Below are 14215 nucleotides of genomic sequence, written 5' to 3'. Positions count from 1 at the left end.
CGCGTGTAGCCGCGAATGTGCGCTGTTCGCCGGTTGCAGGGCGAGTGCCTTCTGCGCGGCTGCTTCCAAGTTGACGGTAACTGCCAGCGTGCTAGCTGTGTAGGACAGTGAAGAGGCTGACGCGTGAGTGTCCGTAGAGCTGCTAGAAAGCGTACGTGACGAGCAGGAAGGGCTTTCAGAGCAGCCGGTTCTCGTCTTGCACAGTCGCCACACATCCGCACTTTTAGTGCCTCAGAACCCCGGACAGCTTGCAAAACACGGCTGTAACTGTCCCAGCGCAAGCTGTTCAGGAAAGCACAGAAACGCGATGTTCGCGTGCTTTTAGCGCTGCTCGCAAGAAGCCTCCGGAGCAGGCACTTCTCGTGCAGCAACAACCGTGCCTGCTACGATCTTTCCTAGCCTCTTTTCCTCCGGGCAGCCGGCTTGAGCTGATGTGAAGTGTTGGTGGGCAAATCATCCAGAGAAGAGTCGCAATGCTTCTGGGCTGTTAGCAAGAGCTTTCCTTGCTGAGCCTTTTCACGTTGGAGATTAGCTGGACATTTGCCGGTTTAGTGCCTTGTTTCTTCTGCGCAGCTTGCACAAAGCTCATTGCGGCTTTCGCGGTTCGAGTTGTGCATCGCCGGAGCTCTGCGGGAAAGAGCGAGAGAAGAGCCGCGAAAGCTCCGAGTGCGGCCAGCTCGCGTGTAGCCGCGAATGTGCGCTGTTCGCCGGTTGCAGGGCGAGTGCCTTCTGCGCGGCTGCTTCCAAGTTGACGGTAACTGCCAGCGTGCTAGCTGTGTAGGACAGTGAAGAGGCTGACGCGTGTGTGTCCGTAGAGCTGCTAGAAAGCGTACGTGAAGAGCAGGAAGGGCTTTCAGAGCAGCCGGTTCTCGTCTTGGACAGTCGCCACACATCCGCACTTTTAGTGCCTCAGAACCCCGGACAGCTTGCAAAACACGGCTGTAACTGTCCCAGCGCAAGCTGTTCAGGAAAGCACAGAAACGCGATGTTCGCGTGCTTTTAGCGCTGCTCGCAAGAAGCCTCCGGAGCAGGCACTTCTCGTGCAGCAACAACCGTGCCTGCTACGATCTTTCCTAGCCTCTTTTCCTCCGGGCAGCCGGCTTGAGCTGATGTGAAGTGTTGGTGGGCAAATCATCCAGAGAAGCGTCGCAATGCTTCTGGGCTGTTAGCAAGAGCTTTCCTTGCTGACCCTTTTCACGTTGGAGATTAGCTGGACATTTGCCGGTTTAGTGCCTTGTTTCTTCTGCGCAGCTTGCACAAAGCTCATTGCGGCTTTCGCGGTTCGAGTTGTGCATCGCCGGAGCTCTGCGGGAAAGAGCGAGAGAAGAGCCGCGAAAGCTCCGGGTGCGGCCAGCTCGCGTGTAGCCGCGAATGTGCGCTGTTCGCCGGTTGCAGGGCGAGTGCCTTCTGCGCGGCTGCTTCCAAGTTGACGGTAACTGCCAGCGTGCTAGCTGTGTAGGACAGTGAAGAGGCTGACGCGTGTGTGTCCGTAGAGCTGCTAGAAAGCGTACGTGACGAGCAGGAAGGGCTTTCAGAGCAGCCGGTTCTCGTCTTGGACAGTCGCCACACATCCGCACTTTTAGTGCCTCAGAACCCCGGACAGCTTGCAAAACACGGCTGTAACTGTCCCAGCGCAAGCTGTTCAGGAAAGCACAGAAACGCGATGTTCGCGTGCTTTTAGCGCTGCTCGCAAGAAGCCTCCGGAGCAGGCACTTCTCGTGCAGCAACAACCGTGCCTGCTACGATCTTTCCTAGCCTCTTTTCCTCCGGGCAGCCGGCTTGAGCTGATGTGAAGTGTTGGTGGGCAAATCATCCAGAGAAGCGTCGCAATGCTTCTGGGCTGTTAGCAAGAGCTTTCCTTGCTGACCCTTTTCACGTTGGAGATTAGCTGGACATTTGCCGGTTTAGTGCCTTGTTTCTTCTGCGCAGCTTGCACAAAGCTCATTGCGGCTTTCGCGGTTCGAGTTGTGCATCGCCGGAGCTCTGCGGGAAAGAGCGAGAGAAGAGCCGCGAAAGCTCCGGGTGCGGCCAGCTCGCGTGTAGCCGCGAATGTGCGCTGTTCGCCGGTTGCAGGGCGAGTGCCTTCTGCGCGGCTGCTTCCAAGTTGACGGTAACTGCCAGCGTGCTAGCTGTGTAGGACAGTGAAGAGGCTGACGCGTGTGTGTCCGTAGAGCTGCTAGAAAGCGTACGTGACGAGCAGGAAGGGCTTTCAGAGCAGCCGGTTCTCGTCTTGCACAGTCGCCACACATCCGCACTTTTAGTGCCTCAGAACCCCGGACAGCTTGCAAAACACGGCTGTAACTGTCCCAGCGCAAGCTGTTCAGGAAAGCACAGAAACGCGATGTTCGCGTGCTTTTAGCGCTGTTCGCAAGAAGCCTCCGGAGCAGGCACTTCTCGTGCAGCAACAACCGTGCCTGCTGCGATCTTTCCTAGCCTCTTTTCCTCCGGGCAGCCGGCTTGAGCTGATGTGAAGTGTTGGTGGGCAAATCATCCAGAGAAGAGTCGCAATGCTTCTGGGCTGTTAGCAAGAGCTTTCCTTGCTGACCCTTTTCACGTTGGAGATTAGCTGGACATTTGCCGGTTTAGTGCCTTGTTTCTTCTGCGCAGCTTGCACAAAGCTCATTGCGGCTTTCGCGGTTCGAGTTGTGCATCGCCGGAGCTCTGCGGGAAAGAGCGAGAGAAGAGCCGCGAAAGCTCCGGGTGCGGCCAGCTCGCGTGTAGCCGCGAATGTGCGCTGTTCGCCGGTTGCAGGGCGAGTGCCTTCTGCGCGGCTGCTTCCAAGTTGACGGTAACTGCCAGCGTGCTAGCTGTGTAGGACAGTGAAGAGGCTGACGCGTGAGTGTCCGTAGAGCTGCTAGAAAGCGTACGTGACGAGCAGGAAGGGCTTTCAGAGCAGCCGGTTCTCGTCTTGCACAGTCGCCACACATCCGCACTTTTAGTGCCTCAGAACCCCGGACAGCTTGCAAAACACGGCTGTAACTGTCCCAGCGCAAGCTGTTCAGGAAAGCACAGAAACGCGATGTTCGCGTGCTTTTAGCGCTGCTCGCAAGAAGCCTCCGGAGCAGGCACTTCTCGTGCAGCAACAACCGTGCCTGCTACGATCTTTCCTAGCCTCTTTTCCTCCGGGCAGCCGGCTTGAGCTGATGTGAAGTGTTGGTGGGCAAATCATCCAGAGAAGAGTCGCAATGCTTCTGGGCTGTTAGCAAGAGCTTTCCTTGCTGAGCCTTTTCACGTTGGAGATTAGCTGGACATTTGCCGGTTTAGTGCCTTGTTTCTTCTGCGCAGCTTGCACAAAGCTCATTGCGGCTTTCGCGGTTCGAGTTGTGCATCGCCGGAGCTCTGCGGGAAAGAGCGAGAGAAGAGCCGCGAAAGCTCCGAGTGCGGCCAGCTCGCGTGTAGCCGCGAATGTGCGCTGTTCGCCGGTTGCAGGGCGAGTGCCTTCTGCGCGGCTGCTTCCAAGTTGACGGTAACTGCCAGCGTGCTAGCTGTGTAGGACAGTGAAGAGGCTGACGCGTGTGTGTCCGTAGAGCAGCTAGAAAGCGTACGTGAAGAGCAGGAAGGGCTTTCAGAGCAGCCGGTTCTCGTCTTGGACAGTCGCCACACATCCGCACTTTTAGTGCCTCAGAACCCCGGACAGCTTGCAAAACACGGCTGTAACTGTCCCAGCGCAAGCTGTTCAGGAAAGCACAGAAACGCGATGTTCGCGTGCTTTTAGCGCTGCTCGCAAGAAGCCTCCGGAGCAGGCACTTCTCGTGCAGCAACAACCGTGCCTGCTACGATCTTTCCTAGCCTCTTTTCCTCCGGGCAGCCGGCTTGAGCTGATGTGAAGTGTTGGTGGGCAAATCATCCAGAGAAGCGTCGCAATGCTTCTGGGCTGTTAGCAAGAGCTTTCCTTGCTGACCCTTTTCACGTTGGAGATTAGCTGGACATTTGCCGGTTTAGTGCCTTGTTTCTTCTGCGCAGCTTGCACAAAGCTCATTGCGGCTTTCGCGGTTCGAGTTGTGCATCGCCGGAGCTCTGCGGGAAAGAGCGAGAGAAGAGCCGCGAAAGCTCCGGGTGCGGCCAGCTCGCGTGTAGCCGCGAATGTGCGCTGTTCGCCGGTTGCAGGGCGAGTGCCTTCTGCGCGGCTGCTTCCAAGTTGACGGTAACTGCCAGCGTGCTAGCTGTGTAGGACAGTGAAGAGGCTGACGCGTGTGTGTCCGTAGAGCTGCTAGAAAGCGTACGTGACGAGCAGGAAGGGCTTTCAGAGCAGCCGGTTCTCGTCTTGGACAGTCGCCACACATCCGCACTTTTAGTGCCTCAGAACCCCGGACAGCTTGCAAAACACGGCTGTAACTGTCCCAGCGCAAGCTGTTCAGGAAAGCACAGAAACGCGATGTTCGCGTGCTTTTAGCGCTGCTCGCAAGAAGCCTCCGGAGCAGGCACTTCTCGTGCAGCAACAACCGTGCCTGCTACGATCTTTCCTAGCCTCTTTTCCTCCGGGCAGCCGGCTTGAGCTGATGTGAAGTGTTGGTGGGCAAATCATCCAGAGAAGCGTCGCAATGCTTCTGGGCTGTTAGCAAGAGCTTTCCTTGCTGACCCTTTTCACGTTGGAGATTAGCTGGACATTTGCCGGTTTAGTGCCTTGTTTCTTCTGCGCAGCTTGCACAAAGCTCATTGCGGCTTTCGCGGTTCGAGTTGTGCATCGCCGGAGCTCTGCGGGAAAGAGCGAGAGAAGAGCCGCGAAAGCTCCGGGTGCGGCCAGCTCGCGTGTAGCCGCCAATGTGCGCTGTTCGCCGGTTGCAGGGCGAGTGCCTTCTGCGCGGCTGCTTCCAAGTTGACGGTAACTGCCAGCGTGCTAGCTGTGTAGGACAGTGAAGAGGCTGACGCGTGTGTGTCCGTAGAGCTGCTAGAAAGCGTACGTGACGAGCAGGAAGGGCTTTCAGAGCAGCCGGTTCTCGTCTTGGACAGTCGCCACACATCCGCACTTTTAGTGCCTCAGAACCCCGGACAGCTTGCAAAACACGGCTGTAACTGTCCCAGCGCAAGCTGTTCAGGAAAGCACAGAAACGCGATGTTCGCGTGCTTTTAGCGCTGTTCGCAAGAAGCCTCCGGAGCAGGCACTTCTCGTGCAGCAACAACCGTGCCTGCTGCGATCTTTCCTAGCCTCTTTTCCTCCGGGCAGCCGGCTTGAGCTGATGTGAAGTGTTGGTGGGCAAATCATCCAGAGAAGAGTCGCAATGCTTCTGGGCTGTTAGCAAGAGCTTTCCTTGCTGAGCCTTTTCACGTTGGAGATTAGCTGGACATTTGCCGGTTTAGTGCCTTGTTTCTTCTGCGCAGCTTGCACAAAGCTCATTGCGGCTTTCGCGGTTCGAGTTGTGCATCGCCGGAGCTCTGCGGGAAAGAGCGAGAGAAGAGCCGCGAAAGCTCCGGGTGCGGCCAGCTCGCGTGTAGCCGCGAATGTGCGCTGTTCGCCGGTTGCAGGGCGAGTGCCTTCTGCGCGGCTGCTTCCAAGTTGACGGTAACTGCCAGCGTGCTAGCTGTGTAGGACAGTGAAGAGGCTGACGCGTGTGTGTCCGTAGAGCTGCTAGAAAGCGTACGTGACGAGCAGGAAGGGCTTTCAGAGCAGCCGGTTCTCGTCTTGCACAGTCGCCACACATCCGCACTTTTAGTGCCTCAGAACCCCGGACAGCTTGCAAAACACGGCTGTAACTGTCCCAGCGCAAGCTGTTCAGGAAAGCACAGAAACGCGATGTTCGCGTGCTTTTAGCGCTGTTCGCAAGAAGCCTCCGGAGCAGGCACTTCTCGTGCAGCAACAACCGTGCCTGCTACGATCTTTCCTAGCCTCTTTTCCTCCGGGCAGCCGGCTTGAGCTGATGTGAAGTGTTGGTGGGCAAATCATCCAGAGAAGCGTCGCAATGCTTCTGGGCTGTTAGCAAGAGCTTTCCTTGCTGACCCTTTTCACGTTGGAGATTAGCTGGACATTTGCCGGTTTAGTGCCTTGTTTCTTCTGCGCAGCTTGCACAAAGCTCATTGCGGCTTTCGCGGTTCGAGTTGTGCATCGCCGGAGCTCTGCGGGAAAGAGCGAGAGAAGAGCCGCGAAAGCTCCGGGTGCGGCCAGCTCGCGTGTAGCCGCGAATGTGCGCTGTTCGCCGGTTGCAGGGCGAGTGCCTTCTGCGCGGCTGCTTCCAAGTTGACGGTAACTGCCAGCGTGCTAGCTGTGTAGGACAGTGAAGAGGCTGACGCGTGTGTGTCCGTAGAGCTGCTAGAAAGCGTACGTGACGAGCAGGAAGGGCTTTCAGAGCAGCCGGTTCTCGTCTTGCACAGTCGCCACACATCCGCACTTTTAGTGCCTCAGAACCCCGGACAGCTTGCAAAACACGGCTGTAACTGTCCCAGCGCAAGCTGTTCAGGAAAGCACAGAAACGCGATGTTCGCGTGCTTTTAGCGCTGCTCGCAAGAAGCCTCCGGAGCAGGCACTTCTCGTGCAGCAACAACCGTGCCTGCTACGATCTTTCCTAGCCTCTTTTCCTCCGGGCAGCCGGCTTGAGCTGATGTGAAGTGTTGGTGGGCAAATCATCCAGAGAAGCGTCGCAATGCTTCTGGGCTGTTAGCAAGAGCTTTCCTTGCTGACCCTTTTCACGTTGGAGATTAGCTGGACATTTGCCGGTTTAGTGCCTTGTTTCTTCTGCGCAGCTTGCACAAAGCTCATTGCGGCTTTCGCGGTTCGAGTTGTGCATCGCCGGAGCTCTGCGTGAAAGAGCGAGAGAAGAGCCGCGAAAGCTCCGGGTGCGGCCAGCTCGCGTGTAGCCGCGAATGTGCGCTGTTCGCCGGTTGCAGGGCGAGTGCCTTCTGCGCGGCTGCTTCCAAGTTGACGGTAACTGCCAGCGTGCTAGCTGTGTAGGACAGTGAAGAGGCTGACGCGTGTGTGTCCGTAGAGCTGCTAGAAAGCGTACGTGACGAGCAGGAAGGGCTTTCAGAGCAGCCGGTTCTCGTCTTGCACAGTCGCCACACATCCGCACTTTTAGTGCCTCAGAACCCCGGACAGCTTGCAAAACACGGCTGTAACTGTCCCAGCGCAAGCTGTTCAGGAAAGCACAGAAACGCGATGTTCGCGTGCTTTTAGCGCTGCTCGCAAGAAGCCTCCGGAGCAGGCACTTCTCGTGCAGCAACAACCGTGCCTGCTACGATCTTTCCTAGCCTCTTTTCCTCCGGGCAGCCGGCTTGAGCTGATGTGAAGTGTTGGTGGGCAAATCATCCAGAGAAGCGTCGCAATGCTTCTGGGCTGTTAGCAAGAGCTTTCCTTGCTGAGCCTTTTCACGTTGGAGATTAGCTGGACATTTGCCGGTTTAGTGCCTTGTTTCTTCTGCGCAGCTTGCACAAAGCTCATTGCGGCTTTCGCGGTTCGAGTTGTGCATCGCCGGAGCTCTGCGGGAAAGAGCGAGAGAAGAGCCGCGAAAGCTCCGAGTGCGGCCAGCTCGCGTGTAGCCGCGAATGTGCGCTGTTCGCCGGTTGCAGGGCGAGTGCCTTCTGCGCGGCTGCTTCCAAGTTGACGGTAACTGCCAGCGTGCTAGCTGTGTAGGACAGTGAAGAGGCTGACGCGTGTGTGTCCGTAGAGCTGCTAGAAAGCGTACGTGACGAGCAGGAAGGGCTTTCAGAGCAGCCGGTTCTCGTCTTGCACAGTCGCCACACATCCGCACTTTTAGTGCCTCAGAACCCCGGACAGCTTGCAAAACACGGCTGTAACTGTCCCAGCGCAAGCTGTTCAGGAAAGCACAGAAACGCGATGTTCGCGTGCTTTTAGCGCTGCTCGCAAGAAGCCTCCGGAGCAGGCACTTCTCGTGCAGCAACAACCGTGCCTGCTACGATCTTTCCTAGCCTCTTTTCCTCCGGGCAGCCGGCTTGAGCTGATGTGAAGTGTTGGTGGGCAAATCATCCAGAGAAGCGTCGCAATGCTTCTGGGCTGTTAGCAAGAGCTTTCCTTGCTGAGCCTTTTCACGTTGGAGATTAGCTGGACATTTGCCGGTTTAGTGCCTTGTTTCTTCTGCGCAGCTTGCACAAAGCTCATTGCGGCTTTCGCGGTTCGAGTTGTGCATCGCCGGAGCTCTGCGGGAAAGAGCGAGAGAAGAGCCGCGAAAGCTCCGGGTGCGGCCAGCTCGCGTGTAGCCGCGAATGTGCGCTGTTCGCCGGTTGCAGGGCGAGTGCCTTCTGCGCGGCTGCTTCCAAGTTGACGGTAACTGCCAGCGTGCTAGCTGTGTAGGACAGTGAAGAGGCTGACGCGTGTGTGTCCGTAGAGCTGCTAGAAAGCGTACGTGACGAGCAGGAAGGGCTTTCAGAGCAGCCGGTTCTCGTCTTGCACAGTCGCCACACATCCGCACTTTTAGTGCCTCAGAACCCCGGACAGCTTGCAAAACACGGCTGTAACTGTCCCAGCGCAAGCTGTTCAGGAAAGCACAGAAACGCGATGTTCGCGTGCTTTTAGCGCTGCTCGCAAGAAGCCTCCGGAGCAGGCACTTCTCGTGCAGCAACAACCGTGCCTGCTACGATCTTTCCTAGCCTCTTTTCCTCCGGGCAGCCGGCTTGAGCTGATGTGAAGTGTTGGTGGGCAAATCATCCAAAGAAGCGTCGCAATGCTTCTGGGCTGTTAGCAAGAGCTTTCCTTGCTGACCCTTTTCACGTTGGAGATTAGCTGGACATTTGCCGGTTTAGTGCCTTGTTTCTTCTGCGCAGCTTGCACAAAGCTCATTGCGGCTTTCGCGGTTCGAGTTGTGCATCGCCGGAGCTCTGCGGGAAAGAGCGAGAGAAGAGCCGCGAAAGCTCCGAGTGCGGCCAGCTCGCGTGTAGCCGCGAATGTGCGCTGTTCGCCGGTTGCAGGGCGAGTGCCTTCTGCGCGGCTGCTTCCAAGTTGACGGTAACTGCCAGCGTGCTAGCTGTGTAGGACAGTGAAGAGGCTGACGCGTGTGTGTCCGTAGAGCTGCTAGAAAGCGTACGTGACGAGCAGGAAGGGCTTTCAGAGCAGCCGGTTCTCGTCTTGCACAGTCGCCACACATCCGCACTTTTAGTGCCTCAGAACCCCGGACAGCTTGCAAAACACGGCTGTAACTGTCCCAGCGCAAGCTGTTCAGGAAAGCACAGAAACGCGATGTTCGCGTGCTTTTAGCGCTGCTCGCAAGAAGCCTCCGGAGCAGGCACTTCTCGTGCAGCAACAACCGTGCCTGCTACGATCTTTCCTAGCCTCTTTTCCTCCGGGCAGCCGGCTTGAGCTGATGTGAAGTGTTGGTGGGCAAATCATCCAGAGAAGAGTCGCAATGCTTCTGGGCTGTTAGCAAGAGCTTTCCTTGCTGACCCTTTTCACGTTGGAGATTAGCTGGACATTTGCCGGTTTAGTGCCTTGTTTCTTCTGCGCAGCTTGCACAAAGCTCATTGCGGCTTTCGCGGTTCGAGTTGTGCATCGCCGGAGCTCTGCGGGAAAGAGCGAGAGAAGAGCCGCGAAAGCTCCGAGTGCGGCCAGCTCGCGTGTAGCCGCGAATGTGCGCTGTTCGCCGGTTGCAGGGCGAGTGCCTTCTGCGCGGCTGCTTCCAAGTTGACGGTAACTGCCAGCGTGCTAGCTGTGTAGGACAGTGAAGAGGCTGACGCGTGTGTGTCCGTAGAGCTGCTAGAAAGCGTACGTGAAGAGCAGGAAGGGCTTTCAGAGCAGCCGGTTCTCGTCTTGGACAGTCGCCACACATCCGCACTTTTAGTGCCTCAGAACCCCGGACAGCTTGCAAAACACGGCTGTAACTGTCCCAGCGCAAGCTGTTCAGGAAAGCACAGAAACGCGATGTTCGCGTGCTTTTAGCGCTGCTCGCAAGAAGCCTCCGGAGCAGGCACTTCTCGTGCAGCAACAACCGTGCCTGCTACGATCTTTCCTAGCCTCTTTTCCTCCGGGCAGCCGGCTTGAGCTGATGTGAAGTGTTGGTGGGCAAATCATCCAGAGAAGCGTCGCAATGCTTCTGGGCTGTTAGCAAGAGCTTTCCTTGCTGACCCTTTTCACGTTGGAGATTAGCTGGACATTTGCCGGTTTAGTGCCTTGTTTCTTCTGCGCAGCTTGCACAAAGCTCATTGCGGCTTTCGCGGTTCGAGTTGTGCATCGCCGGAGCTCTGCGTGAAAGAGCGAGAGAAGAGCCGCGAAAGCTCCGGGTGCGGCCAGCTCGCGTGTAGCCGCGAATGTGCGCTGTTCGCCGGTTGCAGGGCGAGTGCCTTCTGCGCGGCTGCTTCCAAGTTGACGGTAACTGCCAGCGTGCTAGCTGTGTAGGACAGTGAAGAGGCTGACGCGTGTGTGTCCGTAGAGCTGCTAGAAAGCGTACGTGACGAGCAGGAAGGGCTTTCAGAGCAGCCGGTTCTCGTCTTGCACAGTCGCCACACATCCGCACTTTTAGTGCCTCAGAACCCCGGACAGCTTGCAAAACACGGCTGTAACTGTCCCAGCGCAAGCTGTTCAGGAAAGCACAGAAACGCGATGTTCGCGTGCTTTTAGCGCTGTTCGCAAGAAGCCTCCGGAGCAGGCACTTCTCGTGCAGCAACAACCGTGCCTGCTGCGATCTTTCCTAGCCTCTTTTCCTCCGGGCAGCCGGCTTGAGCTGATGTGAAGTGTTGGTGGGCAAATCATCCAGAGAAGAGTCGCAATGCTTCTGGGCTGTTAGCAAGAGCTTTCCTTGCTGACCCTTTTCACGTTGGAGATTAGCTGGACATTTGCCGGTTTAGTGCCTTGTTTCTTCTGCGCAGCTTGCACAAAGCTCATTGCGGCTTTCGCGGTTCGAGTTGTGCATCGCCGGAGCTCTGCGTGAAAGAGCGAGAGAAGAGCCGCGAAAGCTCCGGGTGCGGCCAGCTCGCGTGTAGCCGCGAATGTGCGCTGTTCGCCGGTTGCAGGGCGAGTGCCTTCTGCGCGGCTGCTTCCAAGTTGACGGTAACTGCCAGCGTGCTAGCTGTGTAGGACAGTGAAGAGGCTGACGCGTGTGTGTCCGTAGAGCTGCTAGAAAGCGTACGTGACGAGCAGGAAGGGCTTTCAGAGCAGCCGGTTCTCGTCTTGCACAGTCGCCACACATCCGCACTTTTAGTGCCTCAGAACCCCGGACAGCTTGCAAAACACGGCTGTAACTGTCCCAGCGCAAGCTGTTCAGGAAAGCACAGAAACGCGATGTTCGCGTGCTTTTAGCGCTGTTCGCAAGAAGCCTCCGGAGCAGGCACTTCTCGTGCAGCAACAACCGTGCCTGCTGCGATCTTTCCTAGCCTCTTTTCCTCCGGGCAGCCGGCTTGAGCTGATGTGAAGTGTTGGTGGGCAAATCATCCAGAGAAGAGTCGCAATGCTTCTGGGCTGTTAGCAAGAGCTTTCCTTGCTGACCCTTTTCACGTTGGAGATTAGCTGGACATTTGCCGGTTTAGTGCCTTGTTTCTTCTGCGCAGCTTGCACAAAGCTCATTGCGGCTTTCGCGGTTCGAGTTGTGCATCGCCGGAGCTCTGCGTGAAAGAGCGAGAGAAGAGCCGCGAAAGCTCCGGGTGCGGCCAGCTCGCGTGTAGCCGCGAATGTGCGCTGTTCGCCGGTTGCAGGGCGAGTGCCTTCTGCGCGGCTGCTTCCAAGTTGACGGTAACTGCCAGCGTGCTAGCTGTGTAGGACAGTGAAGAGGCTGACGCGTGTGTGTCCGTAGAGCTGCTAGAAAGCGTACGTGACGAGCAGGAAGGGCTTTCAGAGCAGCCGGTTCTCGTCTTGCACAGTCGCCACACATCCGCACTTTTAGTGCCTCAGAACCCCGGACAGCTTGCAAAACACGGCTGTAACTGTCCCAGCGCAAGCTGTTCAGGAAAGCACAGAAACGCGATGTTCGCGTGCTTTTAGCGCTGCTCGCAAGAAGCCTCCGGAGCAGGCACTTCTCGTGCAGCAACAACCGTGCCTGCTACGATCTTTCCTAGCCTCTTTTCCTCCGGGCAGCCGGCTTGAGCTGATGTGAAGTGTTGGTGGGCAAATCATCCAGAGAAGCGTCGCAATGCTTCTGGGCTGTTAGCAAGAGCTTTCCTTGCTGACCCTTTTCACGTTGGAGATTAGCTGGACATTTGCCGGTTTAGTGCCTTGTTTCTTCTGCGCAGCTTGCACAAAGCTCATTGCGGCTTTCGCGGTTCGAGTTGTGCATCGCCGGAGCTCTGCGGGAAAGAGCGAGAGAAGAGCCGCGAAAGCTCCGGGTGCGGCCAGCTCGCGTGTAGCCGCGAATGTGCGCTGTTCGCCGGTTGCAGGGCGAGTGCCTTCTGCGCGGCTGCTTCCAAGTTGACGGTAACTGCCAGCGTGCTAGCTGTGTAGGACAGTGAAGAGGCTGACGCGTGAGTGTCCGTAGAGCTGCTAGAAAGCGTACGTGACGAGCAGGAAGGGCTTTCAGAGCAGCCGGTTCTCGTCTTGCACAGTCGCCACACATCCGCACTTTTAGTGCCTCAGAACCCCGGACAGCTTGCAAAACACGGCTGTAACTGTCCCAGCGCAAGCTGTTCAGGAAAGCACAGAAACGCGATGTTCGCGTGCTTTTAGCGCTGCTCGCAAGAAGCCTCCGGAGCAGGCACTTCTCGTGCAGCAACAACCGTGCCTGCTACGATCTTTCCTAGCCTCTTTTCCTCCGGGCAGCCGGCTTGAGCTGATGTGAAGTGTTGGTGGGCAAATCATCCAGAGAAGAGTCGCAATGCTTCTGGGCTGTTAGCAAGAGCTTTCCTTGCTGACCCTTTTCACGTTGGAGATTAGCTGGACATTTGCCGGTTTAGTGCCTTGTTTCTTCTGCGCAGCTTGCACAAAGCTCATTGCGGCTTTCGCGGTTCGAGTTGTGCATCGCCGGAGCTCTGCGGGAAAGAGCGAGAGAAGAGCCGCGAAAGCTCCGAGTGCGGCCAGCTCGCGTGTAGCCGCGAATGTGCGCTGTTCGCCGGTTGCAGGGCGACTGCCTTCTGCGCGGCTGCTTCCAAGTTGACGGTAACTGCCAGCGTGCTAGCTGTGTAGGACAGTGAAGAGGCTGACGCGTGTGTGTCCGTAGAGCTGCTAGAAAGCGTACGTGAAGAGCAGGAAGGGCTTTCAGAGCAGCCGGTTCTCGTCTTGGACAGTCGCCACACATCCGCACTTTTAGTGCCTCAGAACCCCGGACAGCTTGCAAAACACGGCTGTAACTGTCCCAGCGCAAGCTGTTCAGGAAAGCACAGAAACGCGATGTTCGCGTGCTTTTAGCGCTGCTCGCAAGAAGCCTCCGGAGCAGGCACTTCTCGTGCAGCAACAACCGTGCCTGCTACGATCTTTCCTAGCCTCTTTTCCTCCGGGCAGCCGGCTTGAGCTGATGTGAAGTGTTGGTGGGCAAATCATCCAGAGAAGCGTCGCAATGCTTCTGGGCTGTTAGCAAGAGCTTTCCTTGCTGACCCTTTTCACGTTGGAGATTAGCTGGACATTTGCCGGTTTAGTGCCTTGTTTCTTCTGCGCAGCTTGCACAAAGCTCATTGCGGCTTTCGCGGTTCGAGTTGTGCATCGCCGGAGCTCTGCGGGAAAGAGCGAGAGAAGAGCCGCGAAAGCTCCGGGTGCGGCCAGCTCGCGTGTAGCCGCGAATGTGCGCTGTTCGCCGGTTGCAGGGCGAGTGCCTTCTGCGCGGCTGCTTCCAAGTTGACGGTAACTGCCAGCGTGCTAGCTGTGTAGGACAGTGAAGAGGCTGACGCGTGTGTGTCCGTAGAGCTGCTAGAAAGCGTACGTGACGAGCAGGAAGGGCTTTCAGAGCAGCCGGTTCTCGTCTTGCACAGTCGCCACACATCCGCACTTTTAGTGCCTCAGAACCCCGGACAGCTTGCAAAACACGGCTGTAACTGTCCCAGCGCAAGCTGTTCAGGAAAGCACAGAAACGCGATGTTCGCGTGCTTTTAGCGCTGTTCGCAAGAAGCCTCCGGAGCAGGCACTTCTCGTGCAGCAACAACCGTGCCTGCTGCGATCTTTCCTAGCCTCTTTTCCTCCGGGCAGCCGGCTTGAGCTGATGTGAAGTGTTGGTGGGCAAATCATCCAGAGAAGAGTCGCAATGCTTCTGGGCTGTTAGCAAGAGCTTTCCTTGCTGACCCTTTTCACGTTGGAGATTAGCTGGACATTTGCCGGTTTAGTGCCTTGTTTCTTCTGCGCAGCTTGCACAAAGCTCATTGCGGCTTTCGCGGTTCGAGTTGTGCATCGCCGGAGCTCTGCGGGAAAGAGCGAGAGAAGAGCCGC

This window comes from Chlamydotis macqueenii, chromosome 12 (assembly GCF_036417535.1).
Source record: "Chlamydotis macqueenii isolate bChlMac1 chromosome 12, bChlMac1.mat, whole genome shotgun sequence".
NCBI lineage: Eukaryota > Metazoa > Chordata > Aves > Otidiformes > Otididae > Chlamydotis > Chlamydotis macqueenii.
This window is presented reverse-complemented; position numbering follows the sequence as displayed.